Raw genomic sequence first — 18,221 nt, forward strand, 5'->3', positions numbered from 1 at the left:
ACTAGAGAGTCCATGCCAGCCCGTATCACATCTTGCATCCAAGCAAAAGGTGGCCCTGCTTAGCACTAGAGCATCCATGCCCCCCGGTATCAAATCTTGTATCCAAGCTAAAGGCGGTGAAACAGGCTACTAGAGCCACCTTCCCCTTCTCCCACCCCCGTATCACATCTTATATGAAAGCTGGAGGGTCCCAGCAGGGCACTAGAGATTCCATGCCCGCTCGTATCACATCCTGAATCTAAGCAAGAGGTGGCCCAACTTGGCACTACAGCATCCATGCCCCACCACACCGTAGCACATCTTGTATCCAAGCTAGAGGCGGTACAGCAGGGTACCAGAGCCTCCACGCCTGTCTATAGGGCATCTCGTTTCCAAAGCTAGACACTGGACCAGGATTATAGATGTAAACCGACACCTAGTTACATTGTGAGCCTCGTGTGGCGCAGAGCATTAGGGCAGTGGCCGTGCATGCTCTCGCTCACGACCTGAAGTATGCGGGTTCAAACCCCGCATAGGCCAGGTAGCCGGTTCAGGGTCGACTCAGCCTTCCATCCTTCCGAGGTTGGTGCAATGAGTACCCAGCTTGCTGGGGGGGTAGAGTGGCAGCTGAGGGCATACCATCATGTGTTTTGGTGGATTTCTGCGCAGCGCGCTCTACTTTTTACCTTAGTGGCCTAGGCTTTGTACCAGACCCCTACCATCATGTGTTCCGGTGGATTTCTGCGCAGCGCCCTCTACTTTTTACCTTAGTGGCCTAGGCTTTGTACCAGACCCCACCCACCCTCTGGCCTCTGTATTCAATTGACCACTCATTTCACATCCTTTTACTCTAACTAGAGAAGAATTCAAAACCAACAAAACTTAAATCGTCACCGCACAACATAGTTCCGTTACACACTGCAATTTCCCTGCCACACTCCCGTGGACGTCCATTTAACCCAACAGTTTGTATATATAGAAGACCAGAGAAAATCATTACAGGCCTCTTACATTCTGCACATGGCGCCAAGGCGCCATTTCTACCCGCAACCCGAACGCTGCACTGCCCACCAAGCTGTTAGCCACCAAAAACGTAGGTGGCTATGGGTGACGCTGACCCTCACCTGGGTTGGCTCGCCGGGCCTCGCAGCTCCACTGCCGCACCCCCTCGCCTTTGTGAGGGTCGACCCATAGTACCGCCCAATCGTGACTGTAAACCTGAGCACTATTTCTATGCCGCCAACCGCAGAGTCTTTGCCCTCAGGGAGACGCGCGCATTTTACTTATCACAACAGAACGCAAAATTCCGGCCGAAATCTTAGCTCCGCGTGCTGAAAACCCTGAAAGAGCCAACCGAAATTAACCGCTAGGAGATTGCCATTGGAAAAACAGTGGCTTTGTCACCTGCCTCTCCGCTTATTCCACCAGCTCCTTTGCATACGTCACTAAGCAAGCGCTGTGATTGACTGGCACTGTAGCTTTATGGTTAGTGTAGCACCACCCGCAAGGCGATTCATTATGGGCATCTCAAAGCAGCCATAGGCCCGCGCCCAGGGTAATGGCTCCAAATTGGCATTAGAACACAGTGCGGCCGGTGGTGCTGCAGCTGAACCCCAGGGGTGTAACACCTTACGGGGCCTGAAAACTGAAAGCATTGTCGGAAGGGAGCTGATGACAGCTCAGCTGTCAGAGGTGGTACAACAGTGAACGGGAGCCTCCATGCCCAACCGTATCACATCTTCTATGAAAGCTGGAGCAACAGGGCACTAGAGAGTCCATGCCAGCCCGTATCACATCTTGCATCCAAGCAAAAGGTGGCCCTGCTTAGCACTAGAGCATCCATGCCCCCCGGTATCAAATCTTGTATCCAAGCTAAAGGCGGTGAAACAGGCTACTAGAGCCACCTTCCCCTTCTCCCACCCCCGTATCACATCTTATATGAAAGCTGGAGGGTCCCAGCAGGGCACTAGAGATTCCATGCCCGCTCGTATCACATCCTGAATCTAAGCAAGAGGTGGCCCAACTTGGCACTACAGCATCCAAGCCCCACCACACCGTAGCACATCTTGTATCCAAGCTAGAGGCGGTACAGCAGGGTACCAGAGCCTCCACGCCTGTCTATAGGGCATCTTGTTTCCAAAGCTAGACACTGGACCAGGATTATAGATGTAAACCGACACCTAGTTACATTGTGAGCCTCGTGTGGCGCAGAGCATTAGGGCAGTGGCCGTGCATGCTCTCGCTCACGACCTGAAGTATGCGGGTTCAAACCCCGCATAGGCCAGGTAGCCGGTTCAGGGTCGACTCAGCCTTCCATCCTTCGAGGTCGGTGCAATGAGTACCCAGCTTGCTGGGGGGGTAGAGTGGCAGCTGAGGGCATACCATCATGTGTTTCGGTGGATTTCTGCGCAGCGCGCTCTACTTTTTACCTTAGTGGCCTAGGCTTTGTACCAGACCCCTACCATCATGTGTTCCGGTGGATTTCTGCGCAGCGCCCTCTACTTTTTACCTTAGTGGCCTAGGCTTTGTACCAGACCCCACCCACCCTCTGGCCTCTGTATTCAATTGACCACTCATTTCACATCCTTTTACTCTAACTAGAGAAGAATTCAAAACCAACAAAACTTAAATCGTCACCGCACAACATAGTTCCGTTACACACTGCAATTTCCCTGCCACACTCCCGTGGACGTCCATTTAACCCAACAGTTTGTATATATAGAAGACCAGAGAAAATCATTACAGGCCTCTTACATTCTGCACATGGCGCCAAGGCGCCATTTCTACCCGCAACCCGAACGCTGCACTGCCCACCAAGCTGTTAGCCACCAAAAACGTAGGTGGCTATGGGTGACGCTGACCCTCACCTGGGTTGGCTCGCCGGGCCTCGCAGCTCCACTGCCGCACCCCCTCGCCTTTGTGAGGGTCGACCCATAGTACCGCCCAATCGTGACTGTAAACCTGAGCACTATTTCTATGCCGCCAACCGCAGAGTCTTTGCCCTCAGGGAGACGCGCGCATTTTACTTATCACAACAGAACGCAAAATTCCGGCCGAAATCTTAGCTCCGCGTGCTGAAAACCCTGAAAGAGCCAACCGAAATTAACCGCTAGGAGATTGCCATTGGAAAAACAGTGGCTTTGTCACCTGCCTATCCGCTTATTCCACCAGCTCCTTTGCATACGTCACTAAGCAAGCTCTGTGATTGACTGGCACTGTAGCTTTATGGTTAGTGTAGCACCACCCGCAAGGCGATTCATTATGGGCATCTCAAAGGAGGTTTTGAATTTGTATCTACAAACTCCTCAAATCGTGCCTTTCTATGGGCTACCTAAGGTACATAAAGGTTTGGCGCCACTGAAAGGTAGACCCATAGTGTTGGTGATCGTCATTCTGACCCAAGGAAGTAGCAAGTATCTAGATATTATCCTGAGTCCGTTTGTTGAGGCATTACCAGCTTATACGAGAGATACCACGGATGTACTCAGACGGCTGGAAGGCATATAATCACCAGATACGAAGCTGGCGAGTTTGGATGTAGAATCCCTCTACAGCTCTATCTCCCACTCAGGCGAACTGCAAGCTGTGCAATTCTTTTTGAACCAGAGAGGTACACATCTAACATAGTAAGAGTATCCAGCTCACTCAGATTAAGACCCAACTCAGAGCATTTTTTTCCTGCTCTGGATAGAAAAAAAAACAAAACAAACAAACTTGTGCCAGCGTAACTTTCTTAAGAACAGTGAAACATCCTTGGTCCAAATGGAACAGTCAAATTTATTAGTAGGAATCAAGGACAAGCCTTTCCTCATTACTGCCTGCTCAACCTCTGACCCTTCAGGATACATTGATGATCTGTAAATCATCTTTCATGGCTGGGGGTGCAGAGTGCGATTGCCTCTCATGAGAATTGATCAGACTTCTCACGGGGGAAGACCTATTGACCGCTATTCAGGAAACCCCATGCCACCGCGATTCCTCAACATATATTTCAAAATTAGTGGGTCTAAAAACTATGCTCCATTTGAGTTAAATCTTCCCCTACCACGCATTCTGGGTATAGTGCCACCCCTACCCCTAGGTCTCTCTGGGTAGGACCCTCTTTAGACGACTCATTACCAGAGATCACAGAGATCCCTATTGCACTGAAGAGGTTTCCGTTCCCTCAGATATCCAGTATACTTTTCTATTGCAGGTTTGAGTGTTTTCTCCTTTTTCTCATCTTCTGTCTCTCCTGAGAACCCCAGGGTATCCTTAATCATTTCCTCTAAGCTCTTACTCTTCTTTTCTTGATTTATCTTCTCTTCCTCTAATAATAGATTTATGAGCCTAAAAGAGCTTTCAGTGGCCTCTTTCTCCCACCGTGTCATGAAGGGACCCGTTCTTAGTTTTGGTGGTGGCAAAATGTGAACCCTCAGCCCGTGAGGTACTATTTTGTGTTCTAAATAGTTGGTCAGCCTCTGCACCTCCCACCATGACCTTAGACATTCCTTATAGGGCCTAGTTAAATAAAAACTCTGCGCTGCGTTTTTTTTAACTGTGTATTGTTTTCTTGTTTTTGGGGGGCTCTCTACTGGGAACCCCTTTTTTACCCTGCAGCTCTCCCTATGTTTAGGGGATTTGAGATCGGTGACTTCAGAAAGGAACAACAGGACCTTGTGGCGCACATTCCATTTGTTTTTTTATAGGGCCTAGTGAGATTCTTAAAGGCATAATTAATCAAAGTAGCTTGAGTATGTATATCCAGATCTTTATTCGAGAAAACTAATTTGGCCTCTAATAGCCAGGGGGCAGTATTGATGCTCCCTGACAGAAAACCTGCCATTTCAATTATAAGCAAATCACCGCGTCAGAAAGGTCCTTATAACAACTATTCCATCACCGAGAAGAACAGAAAAAATGTATTTTTTTCAAATATAACCTTTAATAATATTCCTTAAAAACAAGGTGTGCACATATAATATTCCACATGTGTCTCCAATACAGAGAGATCACACATAATCCTAAATAAAGATCCTACAGATCACGGGTGAGATCACCTTCAGGGCAATGTATATAGATGAATCACCAATATTGGTAATCATTATGGAAGTCCCCAGCAAAGTATCACGTGTATCCTTTCCTTTATCATGTTCTTAAATGTTCTCGTGTGCTTGGTGCATACACTTTTATACTGCCTCCTATGTACAAGAATATAACTTCTATAATACTGCCCCCTATGTACAAGAATATAACTACTGTAATACTGCCCCCTATGTACAAGAATATAACTACTATAATACTGCCCACCTATGTACAAGAATATAACTACTATAATACTGCCCCCTATGTACAAGAATATAACTACTATAATACTGCCCCGTATGTACAAGAATATAACTACTATAATACTGCCCACCTATGTACAAGAATATAACTACTATAATACTGCCCACCTATGTACAAGAATATAACTACTATAATACTGCCCACTATGTACAAGAATATAACTACTATAATACTGTCCCCTATGTACAAGAATATAACTACTATAATACTGCCTCCTATGTACAAGAATATAACTACTATAATACTGCCCCTATGTACAAGAATATAACTACTATAATACTGTCCCCTATGTACAAGAATATAACTACTATAATACTGCCTCCTATGTACAAGAATATAACTACTATAATACTGTCCCCTATGTACAAGAATATAACTACTATAATACTGCCTCCTCTGTACAAGAATATAACTTCTATAATACTGCTTCCTATGTACAAGAATATAACTACTATAATACTGCTCCTTTGTACAAGAATATAACTACTATAATACTGCCCCTATGTACAAGAATATAACTACTATAATACTGTCCCCTATGTACAAGAATATAACTACTACAATACTGCCTCCTATGTACCAGAATATAACTACTACAATACTGCCTCCTATGTACCAGAATATAACTACTATAATACTGCCTCCTGTGTACAAGAATATAACTACTATAATACTGCCCATATGTACAAGAATATAACTACTATAATACTGCCCATATGTACAAGAATATAACTACTATAATACTGCCCATATGTACAAGAATATAACTACTATAATACTGCCCACCTATGTACAAGAATATAACTACTATAATACTGCCCCCTATGTACAAGAATATAACCACTATAATACTGCCCACCTATGTACAAGAATATAACTACTATAATACTGTCCCCTATGTACAAGAATATAACTACTATAATACTGCTTCCTATGTACCAGAATATAACTACTATAATACTGCCTCCTATGTACCAGAATATAACTACTATAATACTGCCTCCTATGTACAAGAATATAACTACTATAATACTGCCTCCTATGTACCAAAATTTAACTACTATAATACTGCCCATATGTACAAGAATATAACTACTATAATACTGCCTCCTATGCACAAGAATATAACTACTATAATACTGCCCCCCTATGTACAATAATATACCTACTATAATACTGCTCCTATGTACAAGAATATAACTACTAGAATACATTAAAAACCCCATTGATTTACATTGGGCCAGTCGGACCTACGTTTTTCACAGATATATTAGGTGCACGTCTTTTTTTGGTGTGTAATACGCACCATTACAATCTATGGGTGCAGTAAATAGTGAATGTGCATGTTATACTACTTCATGGACTCACCTGAATAAGGCTGCACATTCACCCCCCATTTCTGTGGGTCCAAGCTGTACGCTTCCAAAGCCCTCTTCTGGCACAGCCTCTCCAACTCATCCACGTGCTCCGTGCCGCCATAGTACCTGTCAGTAGAGGCAGGAGAGAACATGAAGACCCTCTTTTTGGTGTCCTAGTGTAGTATAGCGCCTGCTAGAGGAGCTTCACACAAGGTGTAATTTTGCACAATTTCTGAACAGAAGATCCACAGCATTTCCAGTCTGAGCCGCATGGATGAGATGTAAACCTCTTCCACATGGAGCATAAAGATCTGCACAAGTCAGTACAGAACTGATATGTGGTGCGGTTTTAAGTCCGCAGCATGTCAGCTTATACTGTGGATATTCAGTATGAATTCCACATCTTCAAATGAGGCTGTGAAAAACACACCAAAATCCACGTGTTGCGTGTATGGCGACATTGATTCTTGTGCCGACTGCACTAAAATCTGCAGCGCCAGCTGAACAATCATACTAACAATTGTTCGTCTTCATGCAATCATCTGCCGTGTGTGAACGCAGTGATGAAGCGCTGATCACAATGCTTTGTCGACCAGCACAGGTTACAAGTAGCCAAGAATTGGCCGATGGAAGAACTCCCTAACGCAGGGTTTGTTGCACAGGAGTCACATAACCCGAATAGCGCTGTATGCAGAAAACAGCAAGAGACTGTCTGGAACAGACATTTTTGTTGCAGAAGTCTTCATACCCTTCATGTAAAGCAGCTCTAACACTCAATATGAGGGGCTCCTAGTTGGGTCTCTCTGGGATGGGGGATTGTCTAAGGCAGTGGTCCCCAACCTTTTTGGCACCAGGGACCGGCTTCAAGCAAGACCAGTTTTACAAGGCCCGTAAGGGTTGGGCGGGACATGGGCGGGGCTTTGGTTATATGGGGCGGGGTTATGAAGGGGGTTGGAGTTTAGTGCATTCTTATTTAATTATGACATTTAGAATGTCCTGGCAGTACACACATAGGGCAGTATATAATCTATCCCCCCCCAGCACACAGATAGGGCAGCATATAATTTATCTCCCCCCTCAGTAATAGACAGCCCGCACCCCTCAGTTATTAGCAGCCCCTCCCCCAGTAATAAGCAGGTCCCCCCCCCATAATAAGCAGGTCCCCCAGTAATAGACAGCGCCCCCCACGTAATAGGCAGCCCCTTCCCATGTAATAAGTAGCCCCCACGCCATCCAATAATAAGCAGCCCCCCCAGTAATAAGCAGCCCCCCCAGTAATAAGCAGCCCCCTCCCCTGTAATAAGCAGGTCCCCCCCCCAGTAATAAGCAGGCCCCCCCAGTAATAGGCAGCCCCCCCCAGTAATAGGCAGCCCCTTCCCCTGTAATAAGTAGCCCCCCCCCCGGTAATAAGCAGCCGCCCCAGTAAGCAACCCCCCCAGTGTTAAGCAGGCTCCCCCCCCCCAGTAATAGGCAGCCCCCCCAGTAAGCAACCCTCCCAGTAATAAGCAGGTCCCCACCCCAGTAAAAAGCAGCCCCGCGTAATAGACAGCCCCCCCCCAGTAATAGGCAGCCCCCCCAGAAATAAGCAGGTCCCCCCCCCCAGTAATGGGCAGCCCCTTCCCAGTAATAAGCAGGTCCCCCCCCCCCCGTAATGGGCAGCCCCTTCCCAGTAATGGGCAGGTCCCCCCCTTCCCAGTAATGGGCAGGTCCCCCCCTTCCCAGTAATGGGCAGCCCCCCCTTCCCAGTAATGGGCAGCCCCCCCCCTTCCCAGTAATGGGCAGGTCCCCCCCTTCCCAGTAATGGGCAGCCCCCCCCCCTTCCCAGTAATGGGCAGGTCCCCCTTCCCAGTAATGGGCAGATCCCCCCTTCCCAGTAATGGGCAGCCCCCCCCCTTCCCAGTAATGGCCAGGTCCCCCCCCTTCCCAGTAATGGGCAGGTCCCCCCCTTCCCAGTAATGGGCAGGTCCCCCCCTTCCCAGTAATGGGCAGGTCCCCCTTTCCCAGTAATGGGCAGGTCCCCCCCTTCCCAGTAATGGGCAGGTCCCCCCCTTCCCAGTCATGGGCAGGTCCCCCCCTTCCCAGTCATGGGCAGGCCCCCCCCTTCCCAGTAATGGGCAGGTCCCCCCCTTCCCAGTAATGGGCAGCCCCCCCCCTTCCCAGTAATGGGCAGCCCCCCCCCTTCCCAGTAATGGGCAGGTCCCCCTTCCCAGTAATGGGCAGATCCCCCCTTCCCAGTAATGGGCAGCCCCCCCCCTTCCCAGTAATGGGCAGGTCCCCCCCTTCCCAGTAATGGGCAGGTCCCCCTTTCCCAGTAATGGGCAGGTCCCCCCCTTCCCAGTAATGGGCAGGTCCCCCCCTTCCCAGTAATGGGCAGGTCCCCCCCTTCCCAGTAATGGGCAGGTCCCCCCCTTCCCAGTAATGGGCAGCCCCCCCCCCGCCCCCCTTCCCAGTAATGGGCAGCCCCCCCCCTTCCCAGTAATGGGCAGCCCCCCATCCTTCCCAGTAATAGGCAGCCCCCCCTTCCCAGTAATGAGCAGCCCCCCCCCTTCCCAGTAATGGGCAGCCCTTCCCAGTAATGGGCAGCCCCCACCCCCTTCCCAGCAATGGGCAGGTCCCCCCCTTCCCAGTAATGGGCAGGTCCCCCCCTTCCCAGTAATGGGCAGCCCCCCCTCCTTCCCAGAAATGGGCAGCCCCCCCTCCTTCTCAGAAATTGGCAGCCCCCCCCCTCCTTCCCAGAAATTGGCAGCCCCCCCTCCTTCCCAGTAATGGGCAGCCCCCCCCTTTCCAGTAATGGGCAGCCCCCACCCCCCAGTAATAGGCAGCCCCCCCATAATATGCAGCACCCCTCCCTCCCGTAATAGGCAGCCCCCCCAGTATTAAGCAGCCCCCGCAGTAATAGCCCCCCCCGCGCAATTCTAAGCAGCCCCCCAACCCATATACTTACTACAGCGTCGCTCTCTGTCTGCTTGCTCTGACGTCAGTGTGCAGCCCGGAACGCTTCCTCCCCGAGTCCTCTCCTGCGGAACTAATGAGCAGGGGACTCGGGGAGGAGAATCCTGGCTGCACACTGAGGTCAGTGTGCGCCGGGATCAGCGCGATTACCAGCAGGGAGCTGCGGCGCCCCCGCTGGTAATCACTTCAGTGCTCAGCGGCCTTGGCACGCTGCGGGCCACATAACACAAGGCAGCGGGCCGGATTCGGCCCGCGGGCCTTGTGTTTAGAGCAAAAGTTCCCGGCGGTGCCGCGGACCGGCGCTAAACATACAACGGCCCGGCCGCGGTCCGGTGGTTGGGGACCCCTGGTCTAAGGGATCTCACACAAGGGCACCCTCTCTACAGGGGTTGTCCCAAGATATAGGCTTTTCTCCTTATTCACAGGATAGAGGATAAGTGTCTGATCAGTGAGAGTCTGACTTCTGGGATCTGCAGAGATCACAAAAACAGAGGAGACTGAGGCTTCCCATAAGAACGGTGTAGCAGTCGCGCACACGCCCTGCTAGCCTCAGCAGCCCACATGCTTGATCGCTGCTCCATTCATACAGTGGGGGACACAAGACCTGCATTTTCATGATAGGCAGGGGTCCGAGAATTCAGAACCCCCACCAATCAGACATTTATCACCTATCCCGTGGATAGGAGACAAGTTTGTAACTTGGGACCGTCCATGGAAGTCAATACTGTGTACAGCAGCAATAACCTTCTCTATTATACAGGCAGTTTGTCTGTCGCCACCACCAGGGCTTTCTGTAAGAACACAGTTAAGTAACATTACGGGTGTTTTCACATCTGCGCTGGGGATTCCAATGTCCTCCTCTGTTTGGGAAACAGAAAAGAAGAAACTCCGCAGCCCAAGGGGTCCGCCTGTGGATGGAACCAAACAGTGTCGGGTGGACCCCATTGACTATAATGGGGTCTGTCCACTTTCCGCCCAGCTACCCGGTTTTGCAACCACATCTGTGAGGACACCTCCGTCTGGAGGTCCTGATGCAGACATGAAACCACCCTAAGGCCGCCTGCAGACGAGCGGGTCGGATCCGGCAGCGAGAAATCTCGCCGCGCGATCCGACCCCAGAGCCTGCAGGGACGAGCGCGTACTCACCCGCGCCTGGCGGCCCCGGCTCTTTGATGTGCCGGCTGCCGCGCAGCCGGCGCATGCGCAGACCGGAGCCGGCGGCCAGGTGAGTGCGTGCCCCGCAGGAAATTAGAACATGCCGCGGTTTGTTTGCCGCGCGAGATTTCGCGCGGCCAAACCGCGGCCGTCTGCATAGGAGTGCGTATTGTAATGCACTCCTATGCAGACTTTCAGCGGCGGAAATCCCGCGGGAAATCCCGCGGCGGGATTTCCGCTCGTCTGCAGGCGGCCTTAGAATGTGTCTTGTATTAGTCCATGACTATACAAATTCAAGGAAAAACAAAACACCAAGGATACCAGACACACACAGCAGTTGGCATTTCCTTTACAGGCCCAGTCCTCATCATAACGGACACGTCTCTATGTGATCAGCCCTGCCCATTATGATGAGATGCACTGGTGTCACCCACTCACCTCTGTCCTGGGTAACCCTCCGAATACTTGTTGTTCATACAGGAGCCCAGAGCCTGCAAAACTGCACAGCTGGCAAAGTCCTCGGAGGCGATGAGCTCCAGCCCGTAGCGCTGCCGCTGCTTCTCGAAGCCCGGGGTGGAACAACCTGGTACTGATGTTCTGCTGCATTCCTTGGGCATTCTGATGCCGTTCCATATATACCTTCTGATCCGGCTCTCCAGCACTTTCAGTTTTCTTCTCCAATGATGAAACTGAAAACTGGAAATGACAACTCCGATGTAACCCAGCCTAATCCAGCGGACATTCTCATAATTCAGCCCCTCGTAGCCTGGAAATATGATAATCTAGCAAAGGGCAAGAATACTCCCATCCAAGGCCAATAGGAATCTACCTGATCGTCAGGCAGCCGGACCGTCTGTGAGGGAAGTGTAGCCAGCCCTATATAAGTGACCACACTGTGGTTTCTGCACAATGCCTGGTGAGGGCGCTGTTGGGCACGGATAAGCAGTGAAGGGGACACAGTGCTAGATCAGTGCTGCAGTCACTTCATCCACCAGCGAGGAGCCCAGAGATGGTAAAGTGCCGACCTACATTACCAACATATCACCTGTGTATAATATAGGAATACTCCCTTAAAGCGACCCTCCAGCCCTGGACAGACGGCCGAGCCGCTATGACTATCTGATGCACGTGTGCGTTAGTATGCAGCCGCAGTCTAAGGATGTGCTCACATGTGTGTTAGTATGCAGCCGCAGTCTAAGGATGTGCTCACATGTGTGTTAGTATGCAGCCGCAGTCTAAGGATGTGCTCACATGTGTGTTAGTATGCAGCCGCAGTCTAAGGATGTGCTCACATGTGTGTTAGTATGCAGCCGCAGTCTAAGGATGTGCTCACATGTGTGTTAGTATGCAGCCGCAGTCTAAGGATGTGCTCACATGTGTGTTAGTATGCAGCCGCAGTCTAAGGATGTGCTCACATGTGTGTTAGTATGCAGCCGCAGTCTAAGGATGTACTCACATGTGTGTTAGTATGCAGCCGCAGTCTAAGGATGTGCTCACATGTGCGTTAGTATGTAGCCGCAGTCTAAGGATGTGCTCACATGTGTGTTAGTATGCAGCCGCAGTCTAAGGATGTGCTCACATGTGCGTTAGTATGCAGCCGCAGTCTAAGGATGTGCTCACATGTGCGTTAGTATGCAGCCGCAGTCTAAGGGCTCATGTCCACGGGGAAAATAAGAATTAAAATCCGCAGCGGATTTTAACTCTTCTCCCGCGCGCGGATCCGCACCCCATAGGGATGCATTGACCACCCGCGGGGTAGATAAATACCCGCGGATCGTCAATAAAAGTGATTTAAAAAAAAATGGAGCATGAAAAAATCTGGACCATGCTCCATTTTCATGCGGGTCTCCCGAGGGGACGGCTCCCGCGGGCTTCTATTGAAGCCTATGGAAGCCGTCCGGATCCGCGGGACACAAAAATCATATTTTACTTACACGCTCCGGTTCTTCTCTTCGGCGCCGCGCCATCTTCTCTCAGTCGCGGCCGGATCATTTTGCTTCCGCCCGGCGCATGCGCGGGGCACGTCACCGACGTCATCATGCACATCCGCCGAGCCGAAGAATGAAGATCCGGCCGCGACGAGAGAAGATGACGCCGCCGCGCAGAGAAGAAACGGAGCGGATGGGAGGTAAGTTTATTCTCATTTATTGTTATTTTCAGCGCTCATGTCCGCGGGGCAGGAGGGACCCGCTGCAGATTCTACATGTAGAATCCGTAGCGGGCCCGATTTTCCCCGTGGACATGAGTCCTAAGGATGTGCTCACATGTGTGTTAGTATGCAGACGCAGTCTAAGGATGTGCTCACATGTGTAGTTGTTCACACCAGAAGTCAACCAAAATGACGAAAAAAGGGTAGAAACTGAACCCGTCTACCCTTTATGAGCCTCACCTGGTTTGGGTTTCAAAATGCACATCCAAACCTCCAGGTGTGAATGAAGACATCCTGAGACACTGCATGCTGCTCTGACTGGTCAGCGCTGCTCCCGTGGGCAACACTGGCCAATCACAGCAGGTGTAGTGTTTTAGACTACCGATGTGTACTAATTCACAGTGTGCAGCAGACAGTCAGAGAACCGGTGCGGCCATCTTTGTTTGTCTAGGACTGGAGGGTCACTTTAAGGAGGGTTACATCTAGCTTTAGTTTCCCCACTGAGGCTAGTTTCACACAGCTGAGCGATATTTCGGGCAAAGAAGCTCGTCCCGATATCATGCTTGTGCGATGTCCCCGCGGATGCTAGGCGTTTTGTGTCAAAACCGCCTCCCATGACTTCAGTACAGTCGCGATCCAATGGGAAACCTTGTATCGCACGCTGTGTGATCTTTCTGGCCCCATTGAAAACAACGGGTGAGGCGTTCCGAGGGAACACCCAAATATAGGACAGCAGGGAAGGAGAGCAAAATAAAAAAAGTATGTATATTACCCCGGGTCAAAAGAACGTAGTTCATAGTCGTGCAAGATTTGTGCGTCTCGCAATACGTGATTTTCTCACCCATGTGAAGGCAGCCTGAATGACACAAAGACCTCCAATACTGTGGAGTGTAACACGGCATAATGCAGGTTTCCATGACATGCAGAATCCATGGAAAGCTGGATGACAACTGCGAAGGCCAACATAATAGATTCCATTAGTGGTCAGCGCCCAGCATCTATTACCCGATGTAGGGAACCAAGATACCTTGGAGTCTTGGATGTGCAGCTCATTCTTTAAGACCCTTTTACATGGGAACACACATTTGTCAGAAGGTTTATCTCCCCGATCATCGGCCCGCCTGAATGCGCCCCAATCAGCTGATGAACATTCAAAACGCTCGCTCACCGGCTGACTGGATCTTTCATGGGGGCATAAAAATGCTCATTCGTTGGCAGGACATCCTCCGTGTAATTAGGGGGGCGGCTGCTGACAAGAGCTGCTGCTGGTGAAGGATGATCAATATTAGCGACCGGTCGTCCCAATACTAGTGATCCTCCGCGCCGCGAGCGGCAGAACGAGGACTGATCGGCAGCTATACTGTCAGTCGCTCATTACAGCCAGCAGAGGATCCGTCTTCCGTGTAGAAGCGCCTATAGTGCAGTGAGAGCGCAGCGTCTCGTATGTCTTACCTCTGGATCATTTGTTTCAAGAGGTTCCAGGACCATCTGGTTATGAGATGCCCACAGATCGGCATGCCCGCCATTCATCACCGGGGAGTCGGCCATCATCCTGCCTCAGATACTTCACCCCTGGAACAAAAACACAGTTTTAATCCTGCACCATTTCAAGATCTTTGCTTGCTGTTAATGAATCGAAGCATTCTTGTTTACTCCCAGAGTTGTATCCGGTCTGGGTAATCCTCTGCAAAGCCGGACCAAACAACCAGATACCGAGCTCTGAGGGCACAAGGCAAAGCGCTCTTTAACGCTGCAGGGTGCCGGCTGTTTATTACAGCTGACATCCGCCGATAATAGCTGCAATCAGCCACGCGGCTGATTGGCGCTATTTACCCTTTAAATGCCCTGAACGATGTTCGTTGGTCCCTTATTGCCCCCCTTCCCTCAATGAGATCGCAGGGAGCCGTGTGGGTGTCATGGTAGCTGGAGGTCTTCTGAAAGGACCCAGGGCTGTGTTCACAGAATGCCTATCAAGCCATCCCTGAGGGGAGGCCAGATCACAGTATGATGTAAAGCATCACCAGCTGTGGTCCCCTGTGGGGGCTAAAAAGAAAAAATTTAAAAAAAAAAAGTTTCTCATTTTTTTAAATAAAGTGATAAAGTAAAAAAAAACAAAACAGACTTTTACCATATTTACAATAAAAACCTAAGTAATAAAACAAAAATACATATCTGTTATCGCTGCGTCTGTAAAAGTCGGATCTATTAAAGTAACACATTATTTATGTTGCATGGTAAAAGTCTGAAATAAAAAAAAACCTACAGAATGTCAGAAATGCGCATGTATGTATTCCAAGACGGCACCATCGCAAACTACAGGACGTACCGTACAAAATGAGCCCTCGGACAACGGCGTCGACGGAAAAATAAAAAAGTTACGGCTGTCAGAAGACTGGGGCAGAAAACGATTTTAAAGAATTAAATGTCTGGGAAAAAAAACATAAAAGTACTACAGCAAAAAAAAACAAAAAAAAACAAAACCTCGCAGTCATCTTACTGACCCAGAAGATAAAGTTATGTCATTTTTGTTTCAGTTTTTGTGCCACAGAAACAAGACAAACCAGAAGATGGCAGAATGTAGGCTTTCTGTTTTCATTTTACTCCATTTAGAAATTCTTTAAAAAAATTTCAGTACATTAACCCCTTCCCGCTCCAGGACGTACATTTACGTCCTGGAGTGTCCGGGTATGTATGCAGAGAGGGCGCGGGGGGTGACCTCTCTGCATACAGCGCTGGCATCAGCTATTTACTACAGCTGACACCCGCAGGCAATAGCCGCAATCAGCTGTTTGGCCGATTGCGGCTATTAACCAATTAAATGCCGCTGTCAATTCTGACAGTGGCATTTAAAGCCCCCGAACGCTGTTCGGGGGTCCCATACAGCCCCCCCGCGGTGAGATCGTGGGAGACCTGCAGATGTCATGGCTGCCAGGGGCCTTCTGAAAGGCCCCAGGGCTGCCTTGAGAGACAGCCTATTAAGCCATCCCCGTGGGGTGGCTTGATAGGCTGTCTGTCAGAATGCAGTATGACGTAATGCTATTGCATATTGTAGTCCCCCAGGGGGACTTAAAAGTAAAGTGAAAAAAAGAGCAATGAAGTTTTTTTAATAGTAACAAAAAAAAAAAAGTTATAAAACTTTAAATCACCCCCCTTTTGCCATATCTAGAATTAAAACGTGTAAATAATAAAATAAAAATACATATTTGGTATCGCCGCGTCCGTAAAAGTCCGATCTATCAATGTAGCACATTATTTACCCCGCATGGTGAACGTCATCTGAAAAAAAAATAAAGAACCCCAGAAATGCACTTTTTCAGTCACCCTGTATCCCCCCCAAAAAACGCAATAAAAAGCAATCAAAAAGTCGTATGCATCCCGAATTAGTACTAACGGAAATTACAGGACATCCCGCAAAAAACGAGCCATCGCTGTACTATGTCATCGGAAAAATAAAAAAGTTATCGCGCGCGCAAAATGACCGCAGAAAATAATTGAAAAAAAATTTAATGTCTTTGGAAAAAAAAATAACCCATCCAAGTTTGGTATCGCAGTAATCGTACCGACCCATAGAATGAAGCTATCAGGTCACTTTTGTTGCCGTTTGTGCTCCGTAGAAACAAGACGCACTAAAAGATGGCGGAATGTCGGGGTTTTTTTTCATTTTACTCCACTTAGAATTTTTTAAAAGTTTTTCAGTACATTATATGGTACTTTAAATAGCACCATTGAAAAATACAAATTGTCCCGCAAAAAACAAGCCCTCATACAGCGACGGCGATGGATAAATAAAGGAGTTACGATTTTTTTAAGGGGGGTGAAAAAACGTAAATGGAAAAAAAAGGGTGGCGTCATGAAGGGGTTAAATAGAACCACTGAAAAATACAACACGTCCCGCAAAAAACAATCATAAGCGAAGGCGATGGGTAAATAAAGGAGTTACGATTTTTTTTATTCTTTTTTTTAAAGGGGAGGAAAAAACTAAAAAGTGTTAAAAACAGAGCGGCATACTTAATGGGTTAAGGGGCACGATGGGACCAACCTTCATACCCGCTGCGGCTCACCAGCAATCACACAACTGAACTGTACCATAAACTAAATCCATAAGACAACCCCCGTCCACCTGGGCAGAGGCCGACCTCCTCCCCCCTTCCTGACAGCACCTGCCTGCCCAGAAAGAGGCCGAACACCCTACGACAAACCCCGGCCGCGGGGCAGAGGCCGACCTCCCTCCCCCCTGACAACCTGCATCCGCCGGGGCTGGAGCAGATCTCCCTCCGCCGGGGCCGACCTCCCTCCCCCGACAACCCCCGTCCAGCTGGGCAGAGGCCGGCCTCCTCCCCCCTTCCTGACAGCACCTGCCTGCCCGGAAAGAGGCCGAACACCCTACGACAAACCCCGGCCGCCGGGGCAGAGGCCGACCTGACAACCCGCATCCGCCGGGGCTGGAGCAGATCTCCCTCCGCCGGGGCCGACCTCCCTCCCCCGACAACCCCCGCCCGCAGCTCCTCCCGGGTGTTATATGTGGTCTCATCCTTCACGTGTGAATACCACCTCACGTGACCCTACTGACAGCTAAATTTATATCACAGTGCGACTGGCCCGCACACCCCTCAGTGCCCCCAGCTCTTCTGTGGACCCCCTGGCTGTCCCCCGTACACCCTCCCCGGTCACTCACCTCTCCGCCGCCCCGTATCTGCTCCCGGCCGCACGACCTTCTCTCTCACGCCGTACAACCCGGCACACAGCCTGACCAACCAGAGCTTGGCGCCGAAATCTCACTGTCCAATCATCCAGAGGCTCATGCAGCGATTGACCAATCACTGTCAAGTATTCCTTCTCACCAGCCAATGAGAGGACGGTAAATTTTACGCGGGAAAACGCAGTTTCTATCAAAGTGACAGACGGGATGAACGAGGGAGAATGTGAGAGAGTGATAAATCTCCTGCTGTCCATGCAGGGGCCCCGGCAGCTGCAGCACAGGGGGGCCACAGCAGGACACCATGTGCAGGATATTACCTCAGAAAGGCCCACTAATGGCAGAAGAGGGCAGGACATTGCTGGACTAGCAATCCCTCACACCAGCGTCTGGTCACTGTGTATTACGTCTGCAGTTTGTGGGTGTAATATGCAGGTCCGATCTCCCATAGACTTTACTGTGACTCACACTGCAGGAGAAATACGTGCGCAAAAACATCATGGCGCGCCGCATCTTGGCACACTAACCACCAACACAGGGTACGGGGCATGGCGGCACGCAAGTACCCATGTCACTGCATACCTCCTGGCACACAGCTAACTGC

At 49.8% G+C, this 18,221-nt stretch overlaps 1 pseudogene; it reads right to left on the reverse strand.

Moving 5' to 3' along the window:
* Positions 1 to 17,697, reverse strand: part of LOC136576935 (serine hydroxymethyltransferase, cytosolic-like) — a 118,264-nt pseudogene extending 100,567 nt beyond the window's left edge.
* Positions 17,698 to 18,221: the final 524 nt, after the last annotated feature.

The sequence above is a fragment of the Eleutherodactylus coqui genome, chromosome 8 (assembly GCF_035609145.1).
Source record: "Eleutherodactylus coqui strain aEleCoq1 chromosome 8, aEleCoq1.hap1, whole genome shotgun sequence".
Classification (NCBI taxonomy): domain Eukaryota; kingdom Metazoa; phylum Chordata; class Amphibia; order Anura; family Eleutherodactylidae; genus Eleutherodactylus; species Eleutherodactylus coqui.